The sequence below is a fragment of the Molossus molossus genome, unplaced genomic scaffold, assembly GCF_014108415.1.
Source record: "Molossus molossus isolate mMolMol1 unplaced genomic scaffold, mMolMol1.p scaffold_m16_p_1, whole genome shotgun sequence".
In the NCBI taxonomy this organism is placed as follows: Eukaryota; Metazoa; Chordata; class Mammalia; order Chiroptera; family Molossidae; genus Molossus; species Molossus molossus.
The window spans coordinates 181,485,281-181,500,093 of record NW_023425344.1 but is presented as its reverse complement, the minus strand read 5'-3'; the positions used below and the strand labels follow the sequence as shown (position 1 = coordinate 181,500,093).

At 39.3% G+C, this 14,813-nt stretch overlaps 2 protein-coding genes across 6 annotated transcripts in view; one reads left to right on the top strand and one right to left on the bottom strand.

Moving 5' to 3' along the window:
* The window catches only part of SNAP23 (synaptosome associated protein 23), a 38,734-nt gene extending 28,923 nt beyond the window's left edge, over positions 1 to 9,811 (bottom strand). Inside the window, exon 1 of the mRNA XM_036269809.1 lies at positions 9,732 to 9,811. The gene's annotated coding sequence lies outside the window, so the exon portion shown is untranslated. The remainder of the gene's footprint in view (positions 1 to 9,731) is intronic.
* Positions 9,812 to 12,843: 3,032 nt separating this feature from the next.
* ZNF106 (zinc finger protein 106) overlaps positions 12,844 to 14,813 on the top strand; it is a 57,964-nt gene continuing 55,994 nt past the window's right edge. For all 5 annotated transcript variants that reach the window (XR_004958697.1, XM_036254648.1, XM_036254663.1 and 2 more), the window contains exon 1: positions 12,844 to 12,975. The gene's annotated coding sequence lies outside the window, so the exon portion shown is untranslated. The remainder of the gene's footprint in view (positions 12,976 to 14,813) is intronic.

Here is a 14,813-nt window from a genome sequence, read left to right as displayed (position 1 = left end):
AAAAAATGGGCAGATGCCTTGGCAAGTTTGGCTCAGCAGTTAAAGTATCAGCCCTCAGACCAAAGGGTCATGGATTCGATTCCGGTCAAGGGCACGTGCCTGGGTTGCAGGTTTCCCTGAACCTGACTAGGGCTGTGTGGGAGGCAACCAATCAATGTGTGTCTCTCAACATTGATGTTCTCTCTCTCTCTCTCTTTACCTCCCTCCCTTCCACACTCTCTCTAAAAAATAAAAAAATCAATGGAAAAAATATTAAAAAAAAAAAAAAAAAGGGCGGGGCAGAGGACCTGAATAGACACTTCTCCAAACAGGATATACAAATGGCCAAAAGACATATGAAGAAAAGCTCAACAACACTAATCATTAGGGAAATGCAGATTAAAATAACTATGAGGTATCACCTCACACTTGCCAGAATGGCTGCCATCAATAAATCATCAAACAAGTGCTGGGGAGGATGTGAAGAAAAGGGTATTCTAGCACAATGCTGGTGGGAATGCAGACAAGTGCAGCCACTATGGAAAACAATATGGTGTTTCCTAAAAAAATTAAAATGGAAAAAAAAAAATTAAAATGGAATTGCCATTTGGCCCAGTGATCCCACTTCTAGGAATATATCCTAAGAAGCCTGAAACACCAATCAGGAAGAATATATGCACCCCTATGTTCACAGCAGCCCTATTTATAATAGCTAAGATCTGGAAGCAGCCCAAGTGTCCATCAGTAGATGAGTAGATTTAAAAAAAAAAAAAGCTATGGTACATTTACACAAGGGAATACTATGCAGCTGTAAAAAAGAAAGACTTCTTACCCTTTAAGATGACATGGAGGGCTCTGGCCGGTTTGGCTCAGCGGTTAGAGTGTCAGCCCACGGATCGGAGAGACCCGGGTTCAGTTCCCACTAAGGGCATGCACCTCAGGTGCAGTTTGTCCCCAGCCCCGGTTGGGGTTGTGTGGGTGGCATCCAGTCAACAAATCTCTCTCATGTCGATGTTTCTCTTTCTCTTTCTCCCCTCCCACTCTCTCTCCCACTCTATCTGAAGATAAATGCACCTCAGGTGAGAATAAAAAATAAAAAAAAGACATGGAGGGACCTGGAGAGTATTATGCTGAGTGAAATAAGCCAGTCAGAGAAAGATAGTATCACATGATCTCACTTATTTGTAAAATATAATGAACAAAATAAGCTGACAAACAAAATAGATACAGAGACACAGAATGGAAGTAGGAAACAGAATGACAAATCTCAGAGGGAAGGGAGTTGGGGAGCGGGAAGAGCTAAAGCAAAGAACTTATATGAACCAATGGACACAAGGAGGAAGGTGTCAATATGGAGGAAAAAAGGAGGGAGGGACATCTGTAATACTTTCAACATAACTAAATAAACTTTCAAAATAACTAAAATAATAATTAACTAAAAAATAAAATGGTCATTACACAAGGTTATATACACTATTACTTTCTATCAATAAATCTTTTTATTATTAGCATTTTTTTTAATCCTCACCCAAGGATACTTCCTTTCCATTTATCTTCAGGCAGAGGGGGAGTGGGAGGGAGAGAGACAGAGAAACATGAATGTGAGAGAGACACATCAATTGGTTTTGCCTCCTGCACGACCCCAACCAGGGCCAGGGACAAACTGCAACCAAGGTAAGTGCCCTTGACCGGAATCCAACCCCCGACTTTTTGGTCCGCAGGCCAAAGCTCTAACCACTGAGCAAAACTGGTCAGGGCTCTATCAATAAATCTTAATGCTACATTTAAAAATATGTATACTTTAAGAACTAAAGGCCAAAATGTAAACTTCTACCCCATCTTAAATGAGATGGAATAAAATGTTTTAAAATATTTTACAGGTGAGCCCTGGCCGGTTTGGTTCAGCGGTTAGAACGTCGGCCTGCGGTCCTGAGAGACCCGGGTTCGGTTCCCGCTAGGGGCGTGAACCTCCAATGTTTCTCTCTCCCTCCCATTCTACCTGAACAAAAAATGGAAAAATGTCCTCGGGTGAGGATAAAAAAAAAAAAAAGAAAGAAAAGAAAAATATTTTACAGGTGATATTTATTTGCCTTATACAATAAGGTATTTCCTAAGTTTTCTATAAAAAGAACTTTATTACCTTTAACATTACAAAAATTATAAACATACACTGGTTTATAGACAGATTTCAGGATAGTCTATGACTTCATTAGCAGCAAAAGTTAGGTAATAACTACAAACCTTTGATTTATAATGAAAAATAGCCAGAAGTGGTAGTTAAAAAACTATTTTTCTCTTGCTTACAAGAAAAAAGACTTGAACTCTTCTCCCTTTTATAAAATTATGTCAAGCTATGTTTTCAGAATTCCAAGAAGTTACTGTAAACACAGACTGTACTTGGACCTTAATGAAGAAGGGCATCAGATATATTTCCTTTTTAAAAATTTTATTCATTGATTGATTTAGAGGATGGGGGGAGGGAGGGAGGAAAGGGGCGACAAAGAGAGAAAAACACTGATGCATCGATTTATTGTTCCACTTATTTATGCATTCATTGGTTGATTCTTGTACATGACCTGATGGGATTGAACCTGAAACCTTGGCATATCTGGAAGATGCTCTAACCAACTGAGCCATCTGGCCTGGGCAGGTATATTTCTTAACATGGTTGTTCTATTCTGTTTACCAACTACCAGTTTTCTTCATAGAGAATACAGGAAGTGAAAAACTAAAAGATAAAAAATGTTGCAAGCTCCAAATGACACAAAAAATATCGATATAAATATTTTTCTTTTTTAAAAAATATGTTTTTTATAGATTTTTTTTTTTTTTAGAGAGTGAGGAAGAAAGAGAGAAATAGAAACATCGATTGGCTGCCTCCTGCCCGCTCCCCACAAGGGGAATCGAGCCCAAAACCTAGGCATGTGCCCTGGCCAGGAAAGGAACTGAGACCTCTCAGTCCATACGACAATGCTCAATCCACTGAGCCACACCAGCATAGCTAAATAGTATTTTTCTAGCATCCAGGATGTCTGTGGGTATTTCAATTCTCATGCCTATAAAATTAAAGTTTTCTTGACCACTATTTAAGAAAATAAAATGCTGATTTTTAAAAATGAAGTGTCAAAAGATAAGCAATATATACAAGAAAATTTTAAATATTCCTATTCGGCCTTTTTCCACTTTTAGCAATTTAGGAAAAAATCAGTGATACAGACAAAAATACATTAGTCCCAGTATTATTTATAATGTAAAAACATTGAAGTGATCTAAACAACCAATGACGGGATCTGACTGAATAATTTATGGTATAAACTACATTATGAAATGTTATTCAGCCAGTCAAAACTATTTTTGAAGATTTTATATTCTTTCATATTTAATTTTAATCAAATCAGAAGTCAAATAGTTCTACAATAATAAAAAAATAGCAATTCTCCTGTCCTCCCTCCTGTCCCAAACCAATTTCTACTTCTAGGACCCCAGAGGCAAAATTTTTAATAGTACTAGTTTTTCTAGTATTATCCCCACGTTTCTAAATCATATGCTTATAGTGTTGTTTCTTGACATTTTCAATTTTGAATATCATCCTCTGACTTCCTACAATAAGATATTGAGCTATTATACCGTCCAACCTCCTATTTTTATATTTTTCCTGACATCACAGACTGGCTGCATAATTAAATTCTTGGTTGGAAATCAGAGGTCCTGAAGCAGTGAAGAAACCTGTTCAACTGTGGCTGTCCCAGTCAAATGTAGACGGCCATAAAATCCTTCCTTCCAAAAATATTTTTATTAGTCCCAAGGAAACAGGGTTCCATGGAAGACCATGTGGAAAATACTAGCCTCAGAAAATTCTGCTTAATTAACCCATCAATTAATCTGGGAACAATGTTTCTGTTTAATTCTCATCTCAGATAACTGTCTCTGACAGGAAACCTCAGAGATCATCTAGTCCCTTTATGATAAGAGAATAAAATGCAATTCTTCAGGCTCTTAGGCTCTTTCTATAATACACAATCCTTACGGGCCAAGGAAAAGGGTGGGGGTTGGGGGCCCTCTTGGAACAGACTTGATGGTAGCTGAGGAAGAAAAAGCAGTTGTATGCAGAGGCCTGTGGTCTTTGGAAGGCAAGTAATACCAGAGCCCAACTGAAGAGGGAAACTGTAGTTCAGGGCTGTCAGAAGAGAATGTGGTGAAAACTACCATCTAGCTATGGTACCTCCCAAGGAAAATTGAAAACTCATTTATACTAATGAATGAAGAGCAATGAGGAGTCAGTAGCCTGCCCAGTCTGTAGGCTTGGCAGAAAAAATCCCTAGTTCTAGAATATATCCCTCTTAATTAATTCCAAACGTTTTTCACACATCTACCAAGTAAGGGAACATGTTTTGATATCAAGAAAACTACCCCGTTTCTTTTGAAATGTGTAATTTATGATACATTATAGTTAGGATACAGAAAATAAAGCAATCTTTTCCACTGTGTCCAAATATATAGTTTCTCTTTTCATTTTATTCCGTTTTTTAGTTGTTTTATGAACATAAATGCTGCCTCTCTGTGGGACTAAATCTTCTTAGCCTAAGGCTAAGACCAGTTGAACTACTGTCAAGAGCTAGTTGGGTTGAGTATGATTTCAGTTACTAATTCTCCTGTGACTAAGCTTGTTACTTCTGGATAAAATGAGATAATTTAATAAATTGTATTGAGTGAGCATCATGTGGTGGCTAATAACACAGATTCTGATAGACCCTGAATTTATTCTAGCTCTGATACCCAGGCAATTTACTTAACCTATTCAAGTCTCAGTTTCCTCAATCATCAGGTTAACAGTTCTACCCTCTGAGTTGTTTCAGAAATAAAATTAGTTAATATACATAAGATACTTAGTACAGTGCCAGCACAGAGTAAAGACTCATGAATGACATTACTGAGCTGAGCATTTATATACTCATGTTATTTGTTACGTTCTCTATCTGCAGTATCTGACTCCTGGTATCAAAATGCTTGAGGAGCTAATCAGAAAGCTTCTAGGTAAGCTTAGAATTAGAGCCAAAATATTTGGATGAATATTTTTTATTCAAGCAGGTGAAGTCTTGCCAATCATGCCTACCTCATACTTGGTATTTCATTGTGTGAGTTATTAGGTACCATTCTAGGCACTTAAGGAAGTACAAGTATATGCACAATACACCTAAGCAATTCTTTCCTGAAGACTCTAGAGATGAATAATGGAGAATGAATGGAAGGAATGGAAGAAAGGATTACAGAGAACAAAGAAGAAATTCAGATATGGACCATTTGGGTAAAATAATTTAGTTTCTTTTTAGGAATATATTTTTGCTCTTAGACTCCATTTTTACATGAAACGTTAAAAATGTTCACTTATGCCTGGCTGGTGTTGCTCAGTGGTTGAGCGTTGACCCATGCACCAAGAGGTCACCGGTTTGATTCCTGGTCAGGGCACATGCCCAGGTTGTGGGCCCAATCCCCAGTGTGGGGCATGCAGGAGGCAACAATTCAATGTTCTCTCTCATTGATGTTTCTATCTCTCTCTCCCTTCCTCTCTCTAAAATCAAAATAGAAAAAAAAATTTTTTAATGTTCACTTATAAGGAAGGAAGGGAAAGAAGAAAAGAAGGAAGGAAAAATGTCCACACACATACACAAAAAGTACAGGTACACAGAATTCCAAAATATTCTAAATACTCTAGGTTAGGCCAAAAAGAACCCATGCTCACATCAGGAAATTTAATTCTTCCTGAAGGCATTTAGATAAGAGTCTTATTTAAATTTAAGTTAAGGCTAGTTTCCTCCTTTTACTTCCTCTTTCCCATTTCCTTTCAACTTCCTTGTACAAGATCAGCTTTATCTATTCTTATGTCAGGCAACCAAACAATGCAAATGTAAGTATACCACTAAATCATACCTATTAAACACAATGGTTTCAGCCCAGCTGGTGTGGCTCAGTGGATGAGCATCGACCCATGCACCAAGAGGTTGCTGGTTCAATTCCTGGTCAGGGCACATGCCCAGGTTGTGGGCCAAATCCCCAGTGGGGGGGCATGCAGGAGGTGGCCAATTGGTGTTATCTTTCATCGATGTTTCTATATCTCTCTCCCTCTCCCTTCCTCTCTTTAAAATCAATAAAGAAAAAAAATTTTTTTAAACACAACATATTGGTTTCAAAGAGCACTGAAGCACATGATTAAAGCACATGATTGCATACTGAGTGAGAAAGTATCAACAAAAAACAGGAACCAAAAAGACCAAAATTACACTTTGGTTTTACAGAAGCACCTATTATAACTTAAAAAACACCTAGTTTTCAAGTTCTGTTCCTGCTCCCATTCCTGCTTCTGCTCTTCCTCCTTTTTCTTCTGTCTCTCTCTCCCTCCCTCCCTCTTTCTAAAATCAATAAAAACATATTTAAAAGAAAGAAAAATGCAACATTCATTTTCCAGGGAAGAGAGACACAATCTGGCAGACCTAGGTATGATATTTGCCTAAGAAGCAAGCGTGAGGTGGGGATGACTGGCAAGGCTTCACCTTGCCAGAATGAAATATTCACCGAAACCATCCAAAATTTTGGCTCTGATTTCAAGTTTGCCTAGAAGCTTTCTGATTAGATTCTCATATATTCTGATACCAGGAGTCAGATGCCACAGAGTTTCTGCATAAGTACTCAGGTCCCTGAAAAAGAATATCCCCCCCGCAGTAGATTAAAAGAGTGGCATTCTTGTTTAAACAAAAGGCACTACAGTGTACTGGTTAAGTATTCAATATTTGGCAGTATAATGGTTTCAAATCTTGATTATTGCTTACTTAATTTCTTTGTGATTCAGTTTTCTCATTAAATAATAATATAATACTTATTTCAAATGTTGTTATAAGGGTTGAGTTAATTCATGCAAAGCATTTGGCTGTCACATAGTGCTCAATAAAGAAAGCTATCATTTTTCATAATAATTATTAAATATCTATCATGATTTTGATTTGGGAATGAAAATCCAAGCATGATTAACCCTAAAGAAACTGTCATTTTAGACTATCAAAGAAGTACCACAATGTAAGGCCTCAATAGTCATGCAAGAATTCAACATGCATACAAGTGGGGCAAGGTGGCTTTAAAAGGAAGACAGGAGACAGGTTGTGAAGGGCTTTGTATACTACACCAAAAAGTCTGGATTTTATTTTATAAGCAACAAGGGGCCATCTCAATCCCAAAATTGAGATTTTTGACAATCTCAACTTTCAAAACATTGTTAACATAAATGTAAAACAAACTTTAAATCCAAGTTACAGAATTCACAAAATCAACAAGATGAGGGAATTCCAGAAAAATATAGTGATCAGTGATTTAAATATTTTAGTAGCAACACAACCTAAATTAAAATAAACCAAAATATCAGTCAATTTAAATGAGTGCATACAGTACATGCTGTTTCCTGGCTCCACAAACCTCTTCCTCTATTTGTTAGAGGCACTGGATCTATCTGTTTCAAGCCACTCCCCACAACAAAGAAAATACCAGTCCTTGTCATCTACTCCTCTGTCCATCTACAAACCTGGAAACAAAATATGGTCCTAGAGTAAAGTTCAGCACTCTTGGATGCAAGCAACATCATATATTATAAATACTAACTTACATATACATAATGCAGAGTACAAACAGAGTTAATAAATAGATTTCCAGAATGTTTAAGACATAGGAACCAAAGGAGGAAAAGAAAGTGCCTTAATTGGAGGGGGAAAGAAAGGCAGCGGATTTCACAAAAATCTCAGAGTATAAACACCTTTTTTTTTTCCTTTTGCTATTCTAATCTACTCTCACCTGGTGAAACCAAATAAGTAAATTTACTAAAACTGTGTCCTAATAGTGAAGGCCATAATATAGGGCTCACAGAATTTAAGTCCATTGGCCTTAGAGTTTAGGTAGTCCAATTTTCACTTTCTTTTAAAAATGAATAGATTAGGCCCCAAAGCAGTATTTTCCAAAGTACAGAACAAGAACAAGCTATGGTTTTAGCTGTCACATAAGCAACAGTTATGTATTTAATATTTACACATAACTATAATGTATATTAGAAAAAGGTATAAAATACATCAAAACCATGATTTCACTGATTATCACTTTGGAAGAGTGTAAGTTTTTAAAAGCCCATTAAAAATATGAAGTAAAATAATAACACAGATACTCTTCTAAAAGGCAAATTTTAGGATGGTGGTATATGATAAGTGAAGTACCAACAGCTGTCCCATGAGGAACAGGGCCTGTTTTCCTTTTGTTTGTTTAACTTTCTTCTTGGTTCAAAGTTGTGTTCTCAATGATTAGAAAATATGTGACCTCTACTTGAGTGAGCTTGTTCCTATGCTTAAATTCACTTAGACTAAAATCAACAAATACTAAGATGCATACAGAAATTCTGTTTATAGGAGTGTACTATTAAGAAAATCATAATAAGTTATTCCTATTCTGAAACTAAGATAACAGCAATTTTCTAGTGCATATCCACAGACAAGCACCTAACCAAACAACAAAAAACACCCTAGAAACACTGATAAATATTCAAACTGTAGATTAAATTATATGATCATTTTATTTACTTTCACATGACTTGTCAAAGGAGCATGGTAATGTGAGAAGAAGTGTTTCTCCTCATATTTGCCAATATTTACATAAATGTGTTCTTTCTCATTACCTCTTACCAAAAGAATGAATGACAAGTGATCACTGGATGCTTACACATCAATTTTGATGGTGGCAAAAATATTAATTTTTATAAATTTTAGTATGAGTTATTTTAAGATTCGATTATCTAAAGTATTCTAGCTAATGATGTCTCCTGAATTTCAAATGTGGTTATTTGGGCTGGACAAGAACGAGGAAGATTTTACTGGGACATCTGAAAACCAGTCTTAAAGGGCACCACACAGATGAAATAACATCGTTCCTAATTCTTGAAATATTTGCTACTAAGAAGCTACATTATTTTCACAAGTTTGAGGGAACACTGTCAGAAGCTGCTACTATCCAAATTCCCTTCTCCCAGTCGTTCCCCGCCCCACGCCCCAAAGGAGAGGACAAGTAGCAATAGGCAAAATAATATTCCCTTCTCATCTTCTTTTCCCAACTTTAATATCTTTCGGTTTCCTCTACCCTCACCTGCCTTTCCTAACATTGTGGTGTCTAATGACAATAAAAAGGAACAGGTGAAAACAGCACTTTCCAATACTTCAACCCCGAATTGTGGAATTCGTTTTACCGATCCCGTGTGTGTGTGTGTGTGTGTGTGTGTGTGTGTGTGTGTTCGTCTAGGATAAAGCCGGGAGGAAAGAATGGACTTTCCTAGAGAGCATGGACTCTCCAATGCCATGAACCTCAGAGACCTTCTTCCAACAACTAGATCAGAGTTGTCTGATCACTGTGGTCACCAGACAGGCTATTAACCCCTACTACAGCAACACGGTGGGGATGGGTGGTGAGAGAGTCGGGGTTTACCCTGGCCTGGTTCAAGGGAGGGTCCAGAAAATCACCATCCCACCACCCCTTCCTCCGCCAGCCCCTGGACAGTCTCCCAGCGCCTCGCGTCCTCGCTCCGGGCCCGACCCACCCAGGCGGGTCAGAACGTCCCCTAGTCCCCTAAAACCTGACCCCATCAACTTTTCAACCGTCATGATATACTTTTCTTCTTGGGGCGAATTCAATCTTCACCCTGGCCAGCTCCCTCAGTCCTACTCCTGGAGACTCACCAAACCGTTCCGGTCACTCGTCTCCGGCCGCGACAGCTCGAACACCGCCAGACCCTACTAGGCGCTCCGCCCTTCTTGCGCCTGCGCGCGCCTGAGTCGCACGCCTGCGCACTCACCCGGCGCAGTGGCCACGAACACACCCCTGCAGTGGGAGCCAATCACGGTTTAAATATCTCTTGCCACGCAGGCTGAGAGCTTGGGGACTCACCCGTTAACCGGTAACTGGAATCCCGCCGGCAGGTGGGAAGTGTTCGTGCAACAAACATTTAGTGAGAGCAAACTGTATGCCAGGCACTGTACGGTATGAACGGTGAGGAAAGAAGAAAAATGGAATGCCTTCCCTGCCCTCCAGGGTCTTTTGTCTAGACTGGGAAATAGATATATAAACAAATTGCAGTGGATAGAATATAGTGCGTAGCATATAGAAAATCCGAGACACCATTGGCGCACAATAAACATAACACCTTATTTTTAGGGGTGTCTGGAAGGGTTCCTGGAGGAAGTGACTTTTGAATCATTAAGGATAAGGAGTTCCCCCGGAAGTCCGGGAGGGTGGGAGGGCGGGCGATAGACTTTTACAGACTGTTCATTGGGAACATCTTATGCCAAGAATAACAGCGCTTTCTGGAAATTCTTTGTAGTTCATCCTGGTTAGAGGCTTAGAACTCATTATATATCTTCGGTTAAAGAGTGTATGTGTGTGTACATTTTTAAAAGTTGCCCATGTCTAGATCTAGGCATGTCTTGCATTTTAGACTAGTGAGTCTATTCTTTATACTATGACCACTGAAAGGTAGGAATGGAAGGGCTTTAAGCAGGTACGGGAATCCTTCCAAGCACCTCTAAGAATAAAGAACAGTGTTGGAAATTTTTTAAGGAGGGAAAGAGAGAGATTCAAAGAAGTAGTCTATTCCTAATGGGTCAATGAAGATGAAATGAGAAATACCTTTTGGATTTAGTACTATCGAGGTCATTGGTGATCTTAGTAAAAGTTATGTGGTAGAACGATGAGGTTGAAAGATAGATTGCAGCAGTTTGGAATGAGAGTAGATGCAGAAATGGGGGAAAGTCATAGAATGCTTTTGGAAAGCTTGCCTTTGACAGAGGAGGAAAAAGGACGCCGAGGCTGAAGTTTTTTGTTTGTTTCTAGGTTTTTTGTTTTGTTTTTAGTTTTATTAGAATTAAAACAGAAGAAACTTAAACATGATAGGGAAGATAAAAGTGAGAGAGTGCAGTTGAATAAAGAGAAGTGGGATCAGTGATAAAGGATCTTGAGATGGTAAGAGTAAAGACAATCCAAAGCACTGACAGGGAGAATGTTTTGGAAAACAGATAAAATACCTCCTCATTTATAAGAAGGAAGTATCTGTAAGTTTGTATGTTTTGTAACAGAAAGTTAAATAGTTCTTATTTGATGACCTCTGTTTTCTTTGTGAAACTGCTGATAGAATAGAGATTGGGAGGTTTAAGGAAAGTGGAAAGATTTGGAAGATTGTAGAAAGTGCCAGAACAAGTTGGCCAGATAAAAAAAAAAAAGTAATAGGACTAGTAAGCAGTTGAGAGCCTGAATACAGTTGGTAAAAATGATCTTACAAGTTCTGCTCTCCTATGAGGCTTTCTTAAGAAGTAATCACTTTTTGAGGATAGAATTGGAGAAAATGTGTGGTTGAGTTCATTTAGGTTTGGGATGGTAACTAGGATAATGCCATGGTTCTGAACCAGGAGTATTTTTGCCATCTAGGAGACTTTTGGCAGTGTTTGGAGACATTTTTAATTGTTGAGATGATGGGGGTGGGAGGGTGGGAGAAGATGTTAAGGGGGGGGGGGGCACTAGAGGCATCTAGTGTCCAGGGTTGCTGCTAAATATCCTACAATTCACTACAGCACAAGAATTATCTCCCCATTGCCAACAGTGCCAAGGTTTAGAAACCCTGATCTAGGATTACCTTGATGTTCACCAACAGCTGACCTTCGTCTTCTATAAATTTTCCCTTGGATTATGGCCCCCAGCTTATATGTAAAGCAGTTCTTCCATTGTATATCTTTAAAGGAGAGTAGGATAAGTAGCATACCCCAGACCTAGAGTGTTTCAAGGACTTGTGATGTCACAATTACAGAATTGGAATAGTTGCTCAATCCTCTGCTCACTTTGATTTGAGGTATTGAAGGTCTCGTTAAACATAGATATTATTAAAGGCTCAGTAATAATAGGAGTGACTCTTCACACCATTATCAACTTTATTTAAAAAAAAATTTTTTTCTTTATTGATTTTAGAAAGGGAGGGAGAAGGAGAGAGAGAGATGGGAACATCCATGAGAGAGAACATTGATTGGCTGCCTCATGAATGGCCTCCACTGGGGATCAGGCCCACAACCTGGGCTTGTGCCCTGACTGGGAATTGAACTGGTGACCTCTCAGTGCATGGGTCAACGCTCAACCACTGAGCCACACCAGCCGGGCGCCATTATCAACTTTAATGTAAATTGGTTTATCTGACTAAAATAGTATCCTGTGGAATGTGTGTGTAAGCTAAGTTTAATAATAAATATAAATACAGGAGGTATTAAGAAGAATATAATCATAGGTATTGATGGATTGTCTTCTCATTTAAAACTAGCAACAACCTGAGAGATAAGATTATCTTAATTTTAATTCTGAGGAAACTGAGGTTCCAAGAAAATTTGTAATTTTGCCCAAAGTCACAAATTAGTTCCTACGTCAATATTTGAAATCAGGTCTGTCTGTTTTAAAGCTTTTTAAAATTCCATTAGTAAATTTTACAAGGCAGGAGTGGTTGGAAATTGAGCTGAAACCGTTGCCATTAGCTAAAGGGATTGGTGGGGACTTAGGAAAAAGCAAGAGCAAGAGGGAGGCCCAGAAAAAAGTAGCCTGGGTGGCTGATCACAGGAGTGTCCGGGGGCAGCGGGCTAAGTCTTCTGACAGCTAGCCGGCCTTTCTCGGCGTGTTCCGTTCTTTTTGAGTAAAGCTTCTTTCCCTGTGTCCGTTGTTCACTTTCGTGTGTTCAAATAAAGCTAGAAAGGCGGACAGCAAAGGGGGAAGGAAAAAAAAAAAAAAAGAGCGCGAGGCGCTCTGCGCCTGCGTACTGGCGGCGGCGGCGGCAGTGCCGGGCGTGGAGTAGGTCCCGAGCGGGCCGCCGGACCCAAAACAGGGTGAGGGGGCGTCTGGAAGCTCCGTCGCCCGGGCCTCGGCGGTCTGATGGAGTAAGAAGGGTCGACTGTGAGTGTGAGTATCCAGGGGCCGGGCTGCGTTGAGGCGTATGGGAGCCTGAGGGGCCGGTGGTCTGCCCCTTAGGGAGGTTTGGGGCCGCAAGGCGCGGCCAGGTCAATGATCCTGCAGGCTGTGTGCAGGGGCAACCCGGTCGTCCCCTGTCCTGGAGCCTGCGGGGGTGTACGGGCCGCCGTGTTTCTGGCTTCGGGGTACAGATTCTCGGGGGGGGGGGGCGCGTACCAGCCTTGTTCTCCGCCCCGGCAGGGAACGTGGCTACAGATCCTTGACCTTTGGGGAAGGCCGCTGACCTTAGGACCCCCGTGCCGCCGGTCCACATGTCTGATGCTTAAAAGCCTACGGATCTCAGGCCAGGGACACCTTTCGACCTCTTGTAACTGACAGCCTCTGTTATTTTTTTTCTTCCTTATGTTTTTTCTTCCAGTGGCATGCATTTTAATAATGGAATTACGGAGCGTTTACTGTGTGTCAATATTTAGTGCAAATCTCGGTGCATAATTATGGAGAGAAAATGCTTTGCACCCTACTCTCCCTTCAGTCTACTCCATTTATTATCTTTGAGAGAATCATCTTTTGAGAGTCTGAGAAGTTTGAGATTTCCATGGCTCTTAGCAACTTGGGACAGCCATCCTAGTTCAGGGCAGGTTTTTCTCTTACCTAGCAAATGAGTCCTTTATTCACCATAATGGTTTATATCTAATTAACTCCAGCCAAAATAACTTTTTAGCACTTACTGAGAGCTAGTATTGTTCCAAATTCCATGAAAAATCTTAAAATTTGTTTTAAGCCCTGTTCTCAAGTTTTGCTAGTGAATGAAACAATGGAAGATAATATTTACATTCAATAAGAATTTATTTATTTAGATACACTCGGGTCTGTCACCAAAAATTAATGAGATATTGTTAGTGGAATGCGATTTGTTTTTGGAGCACATTTCAGATGCGGGCTGAGAGTTTGATGGTAATTTGCTCAAGCTAATTTAGCTAGGGTTAAGTGGTGAAACTCACATACAGTGCCCAAGCTTTTTTCTGCTACTCCAAGTTAGTTATACTAAGTACTGCTGGGAAGCAACTACGTTACAGTTATAGTTTCTTGAGTTAACTACAGGAGTCTAGAAAATGGTAGGAGTCTTTAATCAAGGATTCTAGATGGTTTTTTAAAGAGAACTTAAAAGTGTTTTGGAAGGAGGTAGAAAGTATGTAGGAGTCTGATCAGATTAGTTCAGGACCAGTTGTTTTGATTAAAAGAAAGATATTTGAAAAGGAAAAAACTGAATGGTATTACTGTACATTTAAGTTAGATCATATATAGTCTGAAGGCTACTGTACAAGAAGAAAAGCAAGGAATAATGGTAGATGTTAGCTGTCTTGGTTTTGGGACAGCTGTGGCTCAGTGACAAGTACACATATTTTATAATTTGTAATTGTGGTATCCAAGTGGGAACTTTGGGATTAATTTGTGTACTCAGCGAATAAGAGGACCTAGGCAAACAAGTTATATATGGATGTCCAATTGCACATCCACCACGCTTAATTTCTAATTGAAACCTTAAAATCAATTAGGTTTTTTCCTTAATTTTTCATCTGAAAGAGACTATCAAGAAGTGAGAGTTCCTAAGTGATGAATCAGTAGTGGATTGGTTAAATAAATATGCATCTGTTAGAAAGAATGAGCCAAGATTCCGGTCAAGATAGCAGTATAGGTAAATGCCATACTCTAATCTTCCCACAACCACATCAAACTTACAACTAAACAACAGAACAACCATCATTCAGAACCACCTGAAATCTAGCTGAACAGAAGTCCTACAACTAAGGATATAAAAAAGAAGCCAC